This window comes from Danio rerio, chromosome 24 (genome assembly GCF_052040795.2).
Source record: "Danio rerio strain M-AB ecotype USA chromosome 24, GRCz13ab, whole genome shotgun sequence".
NCBI classification, from domain to species: domain Eukaryota; kingdom Metazoa; phylum Chordata; class Actinopteri; order Cypriniformes; family Danionidae; genus Danio; species Danio rerio.
The window spans coordinates 32,469,305-32,483,690 of NC_141044.1; the positions used below are offsets into that span (position 1 = coordinate 32,469,305).

General features: G+C 34.4%; 1 long non-coding RNA gene across 1 annotated transcript in view; it reads left to right on the forward strand.

The window, feature by feature from the left end:
* The first annotated feature begins 262 nt into the window (after positions 1-262).
* The window catches only part of LOC141380728 (uncharacterized), a 29,697-nt gene continuing 15,573 nt past the window's right edge, over positions 263-14,386 (forward strand). The window contains exons 1-6 of the long non-coding RNA XR_015525119.1: positions 263-482; positions 4,876-5,120; positions 5,227-5,298; positions 5,716-5,777; positions 6,600-6,680; positions 6,793-6,904. This is a non-coding gene — a long non-coding RNA (uncharacterized LOC141380728). The remainder of the gene's footprint in view (positions 483-4,875; positions 5,121-5,226; positions 5,299-5,715; positions 5,778-6,599; positions 6,681-6,792; positions 6,905-14,386) is intronic.

A 14,386-nucleotide genomic window follows, 5' to 3' on the forward strand; every position in this document is an offset into this window, starting at 1 on the left:
GAAAAGCCTGACTCTGTTTTCAGACATTTCTAAGGCATGTGCATGGGACAAATATTAGTCGAATGGAGCGTCTTACATTTTTCAATATTTTCAGACAGCAGGGTAAGCATCAGATAAGTATATTGGATATTTTCCCTGGACGTTTCTTGGGATACAGTCAATATGAGCACTGACTCCAGTTATTACGAATGCAGACTCATTTGGACTTCCTGCCATGTCTTTTCAACCCACTGTCTTTTTTTCTCTCTCTCTCTCCCATCAGGTTAAACTGAATTGCAATAGTCTGCCTGTAATTTGACTTAAGACATAGGCAATTTCTTCCCGAGTTCTGAGCGTGGCTGACCGCTGTAATGGACAGGGGGTTGACAGCGCAGAGAGGAAGACTGACACCTGTAACAGAAAGCTCAAATTAAAGACAAGGAGAGCCGGCAAACTGTCAGGAGGAGACGCTGCAAGATCTAATAGATCTGTGGGCAGGAAAGGTGAGCATGGTCACAGTCCAGATATCCAAGACACACACAGTTGAATACTGCAGTTCGTGTCTGGTGATGGATTCCATCAAACTCTTGTTATTTTAGTATTTTTACATTTTTACAATCTTATTATTTTTTTTTTTTTAGCTTTTATTTTCAATGTTTATCAGCTTATTATTAGTTGAATGTGCTTTTGTCATTTTTGAAAAACTGTTTTACATGTTTTGTTTTAGTTTAGTCAATTTTGGTCTTCAATTTTAATTATTTTTATTTGTAGTCAAATGCTTTTATTTTCAGCTTGATTTCAATTAAGTGCTTTTGTTAAGTGCTTAAGTTGTAGATTAGTTTACAAGAGCCTGTTATCGAATGTGGGGATTTGACAATTTTTCGGATGACAAACAAGAACTGTATTTCATATTTTTGACATTATGGAAGTATTAAATTTTGTTGGAATGCAAAAATAAACTTCTAACTAGAAAACTTTGAATGCTGTGAATACTGATATGATGGATGGAAGACAATGACTAAATAGGTGATGGATGGATGGATGGATGGATGGATGGATGGAAGACACTAGCCCCTTTCACACAGTAATACCTTACCAGTAATTTAGCATTCCAGCATTTACCGGTCAAAAAAGTGCTGTTCATGCAGGCGAGGACATTAAGGAATTTTTCCGGAAAAGACCGTTCACACATCTATTCCGAAATAGCGGTAAATTCTGACATCATGAACCAGAAATGAGCTCTAAACGGCTGCATTTGTACTTGTAAACATTTGACTACATTACAAACTCTGTGGATGGATCAGTATTGTGAACAACTTCGATGAAAATATAGAGGAAGACTTTAGCATGTCGATATGTACATAATGTGTGTGTGTGTTGGCACTTACGGGCTGCGTCACGAGCACAAGCGACGCGTCAAGCAACTGAAGGAAGCAAAGCTTGAAGGTAAACTAAACAAACAATAGCTTATCAAAAGCATCTTATGGATAATAATTATTTACACAGTTGGCATTAAGAAGGAACATAGAAACGATGGATGGATGAATGGATGAATGGATGGATGGATGGATGGATGGAAGACAGTGATTGAATAGGTGGAGGATAAATGGATGGATGGATGAAAGACAATGACTGAATAAGCAATGGAAGGATGAATATGATAACAAATAAACAGACAGACAGATATATTGAAGATAATGGGTGAAAAGATAGGAGGATGGATGAATGGAAATATGGACAGACAGACAGAAGGATGGGTGGTGAAACAGGATTACTCAACACAATCTCACCGCAATTCATAACTTTTTGATTTAGTGGCTAATTCGTATGAATTTGTACGATCTAATTCGTGCAATTTAGTACGATTTGCTCATACCCCAATGACGGTTGGGTTTAGGGATGGTGTTAGGTGCCACGCCTCCTTTTTAAAATCGTACAGTTTTGTACGACTGAACTTGTACGAATTCGTACGAATTAGCCACTAAACTGGCAAAACGTAAAATACGTACGTTTTCTTGTGAGATCAGGCTGGAATACCACAGTAGTGTAAAGAACATTATTCTTCAGAACAAACTTTTTCCAACACTGCTCATATATGCTCAGACACGCACGCACCAACTTTACGTTGTGCTCATATTGTCAGATGGCTCATTCTCACGCTGGAAAAACAGCAAGTTCTCTGATTGCAGTAAATGTAATCACTCATTACTCTGGAAAGCTCCCAGTGGTAGCAGCTGTTCAACAGCTATGAGGATTCTTATTATTTATGCAAATGCACACCTTTTTGAAAGGTTTTCTTCACATGTGTAGGTGTTATGACTGTCAATCATTATTAACAGTTTCCAGAGGATTTATTTATTTCTTTTTCGAACAAACCAAGTCTTCATAGGTTAGGATATTTACTATAGGATATACTAGGTGTCTGAAACACTATGTACCACTAACCAAGAAGGCAGATCTTTGCCTCAGGCTTGTCCTTTTAGCCCCCCTTTTTTTAGTTTTCAAGATTGTTCAAGGACAGAGATCAATTCAGATTCATCAGGTGCAACTGGAAGTTCTCAGATTTATAAGTTTTCACACAGTTTCCAGTCTAGAATGTCTGACTGAATGTCTGTATGCTTGCTGCACATGTAGGCAACATGTGTTTTTTTCTTCTTTTATCTGCAACCTTTCACACATGGAGAGTGACTGCTTTGAAGACCTTTGCCATTTCTTGCATTCCAAAGTGACTTTATTTATGAGTCAGATGTGAACACTGAAGATCACTCATAATTGTTGCTTTTTTTTATCTGCAGCAGTATCTAACATGATTACGGTACATGCACACATTTTTCAGTTTAAAGTCAATGTTATCCTGTATTTAAGTTTTCATTCTGAACATCCAACAGCCACTTTAATGCATGCTGTATATGGGCAACACACTTTATACCCAGCTGTTGGGATAAAAATGCAATTACAAGTAAATTTAAAATGTAACCTAGTGGTTGCGCTTGTCAACATTTGACCCTAATCTAGAACACAGCATTTTGCATTTTTACCATGATGTTTTTTATTTGTTGATAGTAAACTACATTAGTTTTCTATAAACTTAAAACTAAGGATAAACAATACCTACCTATATTGCTACACTGTAAAAAAAAAAAAATAATAAATAAAAAATAAAAAATCCTGGTTGTCTTAAATGTTTAAGCTGAATCAAATGAACCTTATGAGTCCATTGAACTTATATTATGTTAAACTTGCTTAGCTTGCGTAACTTATAAAATTAAGTTAGGACATGATTTGCTAAGTTTAATAATTACAATGAACAAAACACATTTGCTGTCATAACTAACTGATCATATTTTTTTTTACAATCTACATGAATTGTATAAATACTTACAGTTAAACATTGCAATAACATTAAACATTGAATAAACAATTTCTGTTGTTCAATTTGTTAACATTAGTGATCTATATTACTTAGCATAAGCTATATTTCTTAAGCATTTATTAGTTTATTTCATTAACAGTGGCACGTCTGATTTTAGTAAAGTACTAGTGAATATTAAATAGGAAATCAGCTAACAATTAGTAAATGCTGTAACAAATATATGTGCCTGAAAACACTTGGTGAGAGAGAGAGAGAGAGAGATTTTTATTATAAATGGATCATTATACTCACTATAAATTTTTATTATTACTATTTTATCCTTAAATGTTGATTTCGTAAATGTACAGTTAATTCAAATGTATTATTTTTTTATTTGCATTATATATATATATATATATATATATACACACACACACACACACACACACACACACACACACACACATAAATATATACATTATATATATATATATATATATATATATATATATATATATATATATATATATATATATATATATATATATATATATATATATATATATATATATATGTGTGTGTTCTTTTCAATGTAAACTTTATAAATGCTTTGGCAATACATTTGTAACATTTGTCATGCCAATAAAGCAATTATGCGGTATATGCAGAGCTTGTGTTTCTTCCCATACCGATAAACTTTCATTATTGTGACTTTTTTTTTCCTTTTACAGCATTGATGCTGTAATGTAAATAAAATATAATCAGTTAAATAGAATTATGCATCCATTTAGCTCTTGAAATGTAAACTGAAATGTAAAGCCATTTACAAGCACTACTTGATTTTCATAAAAGTCTTATTTTTAAAGAAACCAGATCCTAAACGCAATGATTTTGTAACGGCATGCAGAAAGCGTTTGACCCTGGCAAATTAAAAGTCCTTATGCATGCTTCTGCACATACCCTATACAGTGTTTTCCACCAAGGCAACTCGGGGTGCTGAAATAAAATTAGATAAACTGGCATTGGGCAGGTTAAAATTACCAAAACAAAGACAGACATTACGGCACGGAAAGCACATTTTCAAAGCAAAAAATTTGACTTCAGCACTGTTTTTCAGATAAACAAGTATGTTCACTTGACATGTCTCTTAAATATCTGCAAACATATTATGGTATTTTTGTGCTTTAGAAGAGTCAAAAACTTACATACAGCGTGTTTCGTCACAATCTTCTTGAACCAGTATTGACAAAAAATCCTAAACTTTTATTCAGCCCATTAGACTCTAAAATCCCAAAGAGGCAGAATGCATGTTAGTTTTATTTTTATTTTTTCATTCTGACTCATTACGCCCTCTCTCACTTTCTCATTATCCTCAAGTGTTACCTGAAATCCAGTTATTGACAAAAAAGGCACTTTGATTTAGGTTTTAAGAAAAAGCAAGCATGTGTAGCGAAAACAAGTTTTTTTTTAAAGAGACGCTTAATATGCAGCAGACTTGTTTTGGAGTGTGTTCTGCAATTCTAATCATTCCGTCTCCTCTTCAGAACAGAAGTCGACACTCCAAGATTCAGAGCCGGGACACTTCTGCCTGTCTCTTATCCTAATCCAGATTGGCTGCATGCATCGTCGGAAATCTGTCCCTGCATCTGGGACTGCACTGCCAGCCTGTGTCACTGCTCAAACTGGATTAAATCATACAGCATTGGCAGAACAACAGTGCAACACCTACAAAAAAAGAAAAAGAAAAGTCCTTGAAATTTGTCATGGCTGTCAGGGGCCCAAACTCAAGGTCAGCGTTCTCATTCATTCTTTAAGAAGCTTTCTGACGGATGCTAAGGTCACTTAGAGGCAAGTGTACATCTTTCCCTTTCCCGCTGTCTCTTTCTTTCGGCTAGAAATCTGTGCCAATCATGAAAACTGTGAGGGTTTTTGGCAGAAAGAAGAGACGACTGAATTCAGATTCGCTGGTGGGTATTGAGAGTTAGAAAGAAAAATTGTATTGCAAAGGATGAGCTATTTGTGCTCAATACAATGCGGCACTCTTTTTTTATTTTATTTTTTTTATTCTTCAATATATTTACAGTAACTAAGCAAATGTTGTTTTCTAATATGCCTTTAAAGAGACTGCGGTAATAATGGTCACTTTCTGCCCCTGACATCAATCTCACTATTCTTGACATGTTTACTGGTAATTAAGAGCAATTACACATAGCTTTTTCTCTAATGTCCTTGACAGTAAACTGCAATTTTGTTTTAATTGTTTCGTTTTCTTGTTCAGGCTTTGTGTTGTAAAAACCACTAGATTTAAAAACTGTTGAATTCTTTGTTTTAATGCAAGCATTGGCTTTTTTTCTTTTTTATTTATTTCTTTTTTTTTTACCCAGAAATTATTTCATTTGAGTTAATGCATGTTATGTGTCCCTGGACAACACATCCATTTAAAATGGTAAGTTGTTGTTGTTGTTGTTGTTTTAAATAGAGATGTAAACATCACCGAAAGCTGAATAAATAAGCTTGTCTTTGATACTTTGTTAGTATAGGACAATATTTGGCGAAAGCACAACTTTTTGAAAATCTGGAAAATATTCAGAGAAAATCATCTTAAAATTGTCCATATCAAGCCTGGTTTATACTTCTGCGTCAAGTGATCGGTGTGATGCATGGTGCATGCAATGCGCGTAGTTGTGCATTCATACTTCTGTGCGCTGTTTCTGTTGCTCTGCAATAACACTTCCAAAACGCTAGTTTGCAGTGAGGTTTATGTTCCTTTGTGTCAAGTTTCTTCGCTGGTGTTTGGTTTTTCTGAACGCTTCCTTAATGTACAAGTGGTTCAAACTCACTCATTTTAAGGCAGGAACCTGTGGTTGTGCAACAACTTTAACCATGAGGTAAACACAAAACAAAACTTTCTATTCGGTGCTCCTTCACGTAATTCCACCCTTGTAAACAATCACTCTCGGTCCCGCCCACACTTGTTAGCACTACCAAGCCGATCAATCACAGAGCTTGTGCATTTTTTGAGAGGTGCACATCGGCGACAGCAACGGCGAGGGCTATGCGCCCACACGTAGATTGCGTTTTAGCATACGCGTGCGCTTGACGCAGAAGTATAAAGCAGCCTTTACGTGTTTAACTAATTAAAAAAAAAAGTATATATTACAGTGGGTCATTCATAAAAGATCTTAATGAAATATGATCTGTACTTAATATTGTTATGAATAAATGTTTATAATTAATTTATTCATTCATTTTCTTTTCACCTGTCTAGGTCACACAATGAAGACAAAGAAAGTTATCTCTTTTTGCCAATTTATTGAAAACGATGTGGATAGTTCAACAGGAGAAGCAGGTAAGTGATAATCTTGGGATGAGAAAAGCAGTTCACAAGGTAAACAAGGATCTTCATTCAACCATCAGAGGATCAAAGTCACTTCCCATAGTCACAGCATGTGCATCCACAGGTTAGGAAAAACGTCCACGAGAGAAGGGAAATATCCACGGAAGGAAGCGAACAGGGGAGAAGGTGAGGTGAACCATCTGACTTCGATTCCAGACGATGATCGACTGGAAACGGTGAGTCTTTATCGTGAATGGTGATTGCTGGTGCAGGTGTGTCTGATTAGAATTGTGAGAGGAGTTTAGAATGGTGAGAGGTGGCTGGAGAGGGAGAGTGATGATTGGAGCTGCAGGAACGAGATGGTGAGGGAGAATGGTGATTGGAGTGGCAGGAACGAGCCAGGGATGTGACATCCGCTTAGTCCCTTTATTAATCAGGGGTCGCCACAGCGGAATGAACTGCCTACTTATTTTTATATAATTTATCATTTTTATATCAGCATATGCCGCCAGCATATGTTTTAGACAGCGGATGCCTCTCCAGCCACAACCAAATACTGGGAAAAAATATATTACTCTTTATTTAAAATATATAAATTATATTAAAAATTTAATTAAATTTAAAACTTATATACCTGTTTACTAGTTTTTTTTTTTCAGTATGTTAAATAGAATATAATAGTTTTCCATTTTTTTGTCTAAAATGAAGTATGGTTTGTTTAAAAAAAAAAGAGCTTGAACAGTTACTAAACAGCTTTTTTAGAAGCCCACTGTCTTTAAACTGTGTGAAATCTGATGCAAACATTCACCATCCAAAGCAATATCACGGCAATTCGGAACCTTTTGTTTCAGTCGCTAATTCTTATGAATTCGTACGATCTCATTCATACAATTTAGTACGATTTGCTCATCCCCCAATGAAGGTTGGGTTTAAGGGCGGGGTTTGGTGCCATGCCTCCTTTTTAAAAATGTACATTTTCTTATGACTGAACTTGTACTAATTCTTATGAATTAGTCTCTAAATTGAAAAACGTAAAATAGTTACCTTTGCTTGTGAGATCAGGCTGCCCAACCATGTCAATGTGTTAGCAAGCACAACAGCCAATGAGATTACTTTTTCGAGACTATACTTGCAAATGTAAGGCATCCATATAAACAAAATTTCAGACGTTTTACAATGTGGCCGGTCCACTGGTTTGTCCATTAATGCCATACCTTAACATGCAATTTTACCACATGATCTGTTAAAACTAAATCACATGACATTTTCTGATGTGCATGCGTGTTTACATTGTAGTTTCTGCACATTTTTTTAATACTTTTTTTAAACAAATAAAAATATTATTTCTTATAATTTAGTCATAAAATACAAACACACACACACACGCACACACAAATGCCAGATTTATTTTTTTGAATCTAATAAATCAAACTTTTCTAGTCTTCAATCAATCAAACTGACAAATAATATTAAGTTAAACTTTGTTTTAAAAATGGTTGAAATGGGATTAACTTAACTAAGTTAAAGCAACATAACATTTGTTATCTTGACTTTTTGTAAATAATTCTTTTTACAATGTACAAACATCAGATGTTGTTTGTTTGTTTGTTTATTTGTAAAACTCAATATGCAACACAAAATACTTTTCATGTGTTATGTTTTAAGATTTCATCAAATTCTTGACATTACCAAACTTATGTATAGACAGTTGAATTATTATTTAGATATTTCTTTCTTTTAAAAAAAAATCCCAAAAGATGTTTAACAGAGCAAGTATGTGTAATAATATTTTTTTCTTCTGGAGAAAGTCTTATTTGTTTTATTTTGGCTAGAATAAAAGCAGTTTTATCTATTTTTATTTTTTAAACCCATTTTAAGGTCAAAACTATTAGCCTCTTTAAGCTATATTTTTCCCCTATAATCTACAGAACCAACCATTGTTATATAGTAACTTGCCTTATTACCCTAGCCTGCCTAGTTAACCTAATTAACTTACAGTAAGTCTTTAAATGTCACTTTACGCTGCATAGATGTCTTGAAAAATATCTAGTAAAATGTTATTTACTGTCATCATGGCAAAGATAAAATAAATCAGTTATATGAAATGAGTTATTAAGACTATTATATTTAGAAATGTTTTGATAAATGTGTCCCTTACACAGATATCGGGGGAAAAAAAATAAATGGGGGACTAATAAGTCAAGGAGGCTAATAATTTCAACTGAATATATGCCTGGTGTATTTACAGTACATAGTGTGGTGTCTATATAATACATTTACAGGTGTATTTATAACTTGATATCAAGTACAGTATGTTTGTAAGCATGATTGCACAAACTAGATCCTAGAATAATGACTGGCTCCTTGCCAGTGATGGCGTCAGAAGCACTCATGGGAAAAGTGTCAGCGTAAATCCTAAGAAAATTAACAGATTTAAATGCTTTTGAGGATTGGCAGTATATAATGATGATGATGATGATGGCACACCAAGGGAGGTCTCAAAACAAAACTACTTCAGCTACTGACGCGAAATGCGTTCAGCAAAGATTTTGGCACATTTCTGACAGCCTGTACTTGATATTCCCAGAGACAGAAGAGATTTGAAAGGATGAGACATTTGATTTCAGGACAAGAGAGAGAAAACACTGTGTATGAGCCATCTGGGCTGGTTTAATGATGGCGGTGTCTTGTGTTGGGATCTCTGGATCTGTGTATTTTCTCTTTCTGGCTATCTTTGCTATTCTGTCTGTCCCTTTCCTCACTGATATCGTATGATATCTTTGTGTAATTCCAGTTTAAAGAAATTTAAATTTAAGTTCAAAGCTTAAAGGGCACACATGTTGACAAATCACGTCTTTGAGATTACACATGAAACATTTGCAGTTTTTTTAGGGGAACTACACCACAGATACTGACAGTACTCTGAACCACAGTGTTTTTGTCCAATCAGATGCCTTCTAGAATAAGAAACCTCAATAACCGAACATATATATATATATATATATATATATATTAGGGTTGGGCAGCTATAATGCCGATCCGATACGCATCTCGATACAAAGAATACGATCCGATATATTAGCGATACATTTGTGACATATTGCGATGCAACACGATACGATTCACACCCATATCACGATACGATGCGATAATTCAGCACTAACTAATTAGATCAAGTTTATGAGATGATGTGAAAGAGGATGCTGTGCCATTGAATGAGTTTGATTATTTATTAACCAAGCAAAACCAAGACTTTTTTACAAACTGGCTCTTCTCTCAGTCAGTTTACAGTAGAGGGCCATTTTAGAACATATAGCACATATTATTTAAGTATTTTCAAGATAAACAGAATGTATAAGTGCAATATATATTAAAAAATTATATTTTTTGCACTCTTTCAACATAAATAAATTTAGCATTGCACAACAAGAATTGTGATTTAACTTTTCAACTATGAAAACAAGTTTTACAAAGATATATTTTGCCACTGATTATTCAAAACTTAAGGTGGTGAACTAGCAGTGTTATGCTGCGTTGAAACATCACTATCACTGTAAGCAACAGGCTAATAAAAATATAACAAACCAGCAATCTTCTTGCTATGAGGTGGTCAAACTACCCACTGTGCCACCGTGACACCCAATTATTTTTATCATTATTATTATTAATATTATTGTTATTATTATTAAATAAAAATTAACAGGAGGAGGTGTTTAAAACCTTCGTTCTCCGTGACACTAGGCTGAATATCTTTGCAGATGAACAATGCAATAGCATTCGTTATTGGCGTAGAGCGAGCAGAACTGTTGCGCATGGAAAAAAAACTTTCAATGCTTTTCTCACCACTTTTGGAACTGGTTGAAGCAGTGCAATAGCCGGGGATGCAGAAACACTGGAAGATGCTTTCACAACAACACCGTGGCGCCGCTTCAAGTGACATTTCAGATTAGTCGTACTGCCCGCGTATTTTACAGATGCGCGGCACATTTTGCAAATTGCATCTGTCCTGTCATGTCGTCCATCCTTAAATCCATAATGTTGCAATACTTTAGATTTAAAACTCAGTGGGGAATGTTTGTTTTGCTTCTCGCGCTTTCTGAGGGCGCTCCACTAGCTTCATCCGCACACCTCATACACTGAGTTGTAGTGTGAGTGTACACATCCGCAAATCCGTTGCTAAGGCTTACTTTAAGTAGGTCGATTAAATTATGCGCCAAAAACAGGTTGACAACACTTGTTAATAAATAAAAAATACATTCTATATTAAAAATATAAGCTGTATCTCGGAAAAATCGATGCATCTCGCAAAAACCGATGCATCTCGATTTGCTTCCAAAATTTCATTCATCCTCTGCTGCTCAACCGATGCACTCGCATCGTGCACGCGCATGACCGCGTATCGATACATATCGGTTAATCTTCCCATCCCTAATATATATATATATATATATATATATATATATATATATATATATATATATATATATATATATATATATATATATATATTCACAGACACACTCACCTGCCACTTTATTAGGTACACCTTACTTGTACAAGGCTGGATCCCCTTTTGCCCCTAGCTGACAGAGTGGCACCTGGTGTGGTCTTCTGGTGCTGTAGCCCATCCACCTCAAGGTTGGACGTGTTGTGCTTTTATAGATACTCTTCTGCATACCTTGGTTGTAACGAGTGGCTCTATGAGTTCCTGTTGCCTTTTTATCAGCTGGAACCAGTCTGGCCCTTCTCTGATTTCTGTCATCAACAAAGCATTTGCACCCACAGATCTACTACTTACTCTCTAATCACTAGAGATGGCTGTGCATAAAAATTCCAGTAGATCAGCAGTTTCTGAGATACTCAGACCAGCATGTCTGCATTAACAACCATGCCACATTCAAAGTCACTTAAATCACCTTTCCTTCCCATTCTGATGCTCAGTTTGAACTGCAGCAGATTGTTTTGTCCATGTCTAAATGCCTAAATGCATTGAGTTGCTGCCATGTAATTAGAAATTTGCATTAACAAGAAGTTGGATGGACAGCTGTACCTAATAAAGTGGGCAATATATATATCCTCCTGAGACCCTTGTCTATTGACTTGTGTCCTGTGTAGAGGACATTAGGTTTTCATGAATTTTCTTTACATTTTTAAGCTACTTTTTCAAGTCCTGTTGTACTGTTCAGAGGACTTCCTGGGCTTTCTAGTGATATGTCATTTGATTGGCTGGCATGCTAGGAACCACTTCTTACACTGCATCCAAAATGGCCGAAACACAAAAAAACATTTTATGGGAAGCAGAGAGCCATGTAAAATTTAGCTTTTAAAGTTTTTTTTTTTTTTTTACTATTAATATTACATAAATTTGTTTATTAAAGTGTCAAGAACAATACATTTAGCTTAAAAAGCTGTTAACTTATTTGTGTTTTTAAATGTCAACTATAGTGGGCACCAGGACTATCTTAATGTAATTAATGACTGCATGTTGTAGGGGGCAGAACTGAAGCAGAGAGGATTCTTTATAAAATAGTTGAAGAAGACTCTGATTTAGAGTCTGACAACCAGACAACAAGAGAATTAGAAACAATTAGAGAATGACAATCACTTTTATTACATTTTTTATTTTTGTTTATTTATTTATTTTTTTTGAGTTCAGCTCTCTTTTAGACTAAACTGTTCCAGGAATTTTAATACAAAAGGAAAATGGCTTTTGTTTTGTTTTTGTTACAATAATAATGGATTATTATCCTTTTACAGTCATATCCTGTACAGTTTTGTTGTCGGAGAGGCGGTCGTTTTGAACTAAAATGGTCCTGTTGTCCACTACAGTCAACATGCTGTAAAATTAAAAACAAAAGCAAAATGTAAAAATTAGGATGAAGAAATCACAGAAAAAAAAAAGAAAAAGGAAAAAACACTTTGGGTCTCAGGTGTCTATATATATATATATATATATATATATATATATATATATATATATATATATATATATATATATATATATATATATATATATATATATATATATATATGTGTGTATATATATGTATGTATGTTTGTATGCAAACTGAAACTTATCAAAAAACAAACAAACATTAACAAACTTAATTTTGCTGTCCAAAAATCTTTCTAATATGTTGGAATTTTGTAGTTATTTATTTGTTTATTTACTTACTTATTTATTTATTTATTTATTTATTTATTTATTTATTTATTCATTCATTTATCTATTTTTTTCAGCAACACATTTGAATTTAAATGTATTATTCTTCTATTCCTAAATATTTTAGGTAAAAAGTAATAAATAAAATTATTTAATTTTAAAATGGGGATGTGCTCATTTATGCAGAGCACTTTATATACAGTCTTTTCAGTCTACTTTCAAAAATTCACATGATCCACCCATTATTTCTGCGAAAACATGATTACATTATTTATCAAAATATTGATAAAAAGTTTTAAAGCAAGTCTCCATAAGAGGAACCATGACTGTTGATTTTATTTTATTTAAAAAAAAAAACAAAAAAAAAAAAACATTTTAAATGAAAAGCTGTTTCGTTTAAGGAAACTATTTGAGTTAATCCAAGAATGAATATTTATTAGATCTTGCTCTCTTCACTTGTTGATTAAACCCAAACGTACCTATTTTTCTTTTATTTTAGCGAACCAGTAATTTCCTTTTGAGCAAATGCTGTTTTCTTTCTAGACATGTGTTTAATAATACTGATTTCACTCACAACATACGGTTCTAAATACCATTTTAATCTGTAACATAAGCAGTCGCCCATTGTTCCACTTTCCCCAGATACAAATTCCTTGAAGTTAAATATGCTTCCCAGAATTAACACTGCGAACCAGCAATGCAATATGTATTAATCTATAATACAATTGTGTTCAACAACAGCGCTTAATCCTGTTGTGTAAATCCTTTGATATATTGGCCAGCTGTCTACCTTTTTTATACATTGCTGGCATTATTTCACCTTCCTCAATCAATTGTGACATCTCCAACTTAATCTGCCTAAACAGACCTCATTTTATGATGAATATTATAGTCGTAGATGAGTTTAGCTTTGCTAGTAAATAAGCACATATGATTATCAACGCTCCGTTCTGTTTGTTAGAGGCAGTGCTAGAGCGCCGAGGAGATTCAGAGTCATTTTGCATGCTACGCACTCAGGGCATATTACACATTCATTCCACACAATGTGATTAAATGCTTGTTTTCACAGAAAATGCACTGAATATGAACAATACCACCACTTTCCTGAGGGAAAACACTGCTTTTATGAGCTTTTAGACACTTTGCATTCTAATCTGTGAATCTGTAGGGGAATTTGCCATGCTAACCATGCCAGTTAATCAAAACCTCACCGGCAGTTTATTTATTCTTTCATGAATCCCCACTTGTGTCTTTCTGTAAGAAGCTTCTGAAACCATTTCTGAAGTTCTTGCTGTTTTCTGAGGTGGCGAGGTCAATAGTGTTTGTTGAAGTTTTAATGACCTCTGTCTTTTCGTTCCCCCCCTTTCTCTCTCTATCTGTGTAGTTTGATTAATTTGCTTGGCCAATCATACCACACGCAGCACAGATTAAATCTAGCTAGGATCCTGATAATTACACACAATCCTTGGTCATCAAGGAATGTAAATCTACCACATCTCATCTTTATTCAGGGACAGATTTTCTCAACGTCTCTTAGTTCTGAGAGCATGAGGTA